Source organism: Uranotaenia lowii, chromosome 2 (genome assembly GCF_029784155.1).
Source record: "Uranotaenia lowii strain MFRU-FL chromosome 2, ASM2978415v1, whole genome shotgun sequence".
NCBI lineage: Eukaryota > Metazoa > Arthropoda > Insecta > Diptera > Culicidae > Uranotaenia > Uranotaenia lowii.
The window spans coordinates 28,824,106-28,826,335 of record NC_073692.1 but is presented as its reverse complement, the minus strand read 5'-3'; the positions used below and the strand labels follow the sequence as shown (position 1 = coordinate 28,826,335).

Genomic DNA, 2,230 nt, shown 5'->3' with positions numbered 1-2,230 from the left:
GGGTTTATTTTCTTTACTTGAAAATTCGCTTGCTAATTCATGTCGCCATATTGCAAATGAAAGCTTAGGTCACTTGAAAGTAATTCGCAAGTTAATCGTCATTCCTCTGGTGACATCTTTAGTTTTCAAGAACGACAATTGTAAGAAACAAGACTCGCCTAATTCCATACAATAAGGCATCTTCAAATTTGAATCACCTCAAATAAGGCATCTTTACTTTCGAATCGCCCTACACAGTTTCTAAGGCATCTTGATTATTGAATCGCTTCTACCATCTTTCGAAGCATCTCTGTTTTCACATTCAAAAATGAATTACCTCACAGAGTATTGAGGCATCTTCAATAATGTATCGCCAAAACCCTCATGTGGCATCTCTTGAATATTTAGATTCACTTTATTGCAATATTGTATCGCCGAAACCCTCATGGTAAGGCATCTTTTAATTTCTTATATTAGGTTCACTTTAATGCAGTATTGTATCGCCAAAACCCTCGTTTTAAGGCATCTCTTAATATTCTCATTCAGAATATTGTGTTTGATTCTTACCGTCTCAATATCCGGTTCGATAGGACCACTTTATGTTCTGTTCTGGGCAAGCACGTCTGTTATGGTCGCTGGTTCGTCGAGAAGAGAGAGCTTGTCTCTAAATTAGCACTCAGGCTACTATGATGATTCCTATGCTAACCATAGCTGTAGCTATGGTTACTATGCGGTGGCTATTGGGGACTATGGGTTATTCTACAGCCTACTGTGATTGACCAAATTCTAACAATGTCCCTTAAGCCGAGCAGTATAGCTGCAGAAAATGAATTCGCAGAAGTAACGCACTGATTTTGTTTTCAATTGCCATGAAAGCCTTACATTTTTAATATCTTTTAGGATTTACAACCCTTGGGACTATTTTTGTCAATGCGACAAATCGATTCATATACCTTCCGCATTGATAGATATCAAGCCTGTAAAATAATAGTAAATATGAAAAGATAGTTAAAGCAAAACAAAGAATGTTATCCACTCACCTTGAACGGCAGACAGTCTTGATGACAGCTTTAGAAGCTTGGTACTAATCATTGGCAAAATGGTAACCGATCCGTACAAACTTATACTTTCAAACGATAGTATGCAAGATTCCTCTAGGATCCCTGATAGGGAAAATTTTGTCGATTGTTCATTAAGACGATTTTCGAACAGGCTAAACAGATACGACAAATTTGCTCGTGGGACTGGTTTGAGGGTTGTTTTTTTTTCTTTGCGCCCTTCTCTTCCGTTTACGTATCTTGAAAAGCTGCGAATGTAAAGCACTCTAAGCAAATGTAAGAACATTGCTGAAGCGTTTTGAAGGGTACATGCCGAGGAATATCGGGATTGAAACTGTCATGCGAATTCGGAGCACTCTCGGAGTTATCATTCTCCCTTTTTCTAAGGTAACTTCTCGGGGCAGTTAACCGATCCTCTATCACTAGAGAACGAAAATCAGATCTTTCCTTTGCAATGCAGATTCCTGAGTGAAGCTTGGCCATTGCAAAACAGATTACTCCCAGGCGGCACCTCTCTACACGAGTGAGCAGTAAAGCTGAGCAAATGATTTGAGTACACATGCATACCGGTAACAGCTTATTTGGTAATACGTGTGGGAAACCTGAAATAATGGCAGAGATGTGCTGTATTCAAGTTTTTAAAATTTGTTGATGTTTATTTATGAATTACCTGAGTTAAACGGAATTCTAGCAACAATTCGGGATTTTTCCGGGAAGCGATGTTTGTTTACATCGGTTTTGGCAATTCTACACTCTTAAACTGAACCTCTTGCACAAAATCAGAAATTAAACCAGACAGACATTTGAGGAAGATGTAAATCGTATTTAGTTTACACTGAAAAGATTTCTTATGAGATTTTAGTAATTTTGTGTTAGTTGATTGGCTTCGATGATTAATTTTATCCTAAATTGTGTGTATATGCGGCGCAACGGTATATTGAATTTAAAACAAATAAAAGGAGAAGGATTGAATTTTTCAAGACTGTTTAAAGAAAGTAGTCACGAAAGATGGAAGATTTTGATTTTTTTTTTAAGTTTTTTATGGAGAAAATGGGAGATGTGGGATACCTCAAGACAATCTCGTTGGAATCAACCGTCAGTACAAATAGACGATTACCCGAAGCATGCATACTGTCATCAAGACGCCCCTCGGCGTCAAGGCAACATATGTATCCGTCTCCATCACACACTCG

The 2,230-nt window shown here is 38.0% G+C and overlaps 1 long non-coding RNA gene across 1 annotated transcript; it reads right to left on the bottom strand.

Moving 5' to 3' along the window:
* Window positions 1-366: 366 nt before the first annotated feature.
* On the bottom strand, window positions 367-1,775 carry LOC129747754 (uncharacterized). The gene is made up of 3 exons (XR_008737569.1): window positions 1,708-1,775; window positions 1,020-1,639; window positions 367-956 (listed from the first exon to the last, which is right to left on the bottom strand). It is a non-coding gene; the product is annotated as an uncharacterized LOC129747754 (long non-coding RNA).
* Window positions 1,776-2,230: the final 455 nt, after the last annotated feature.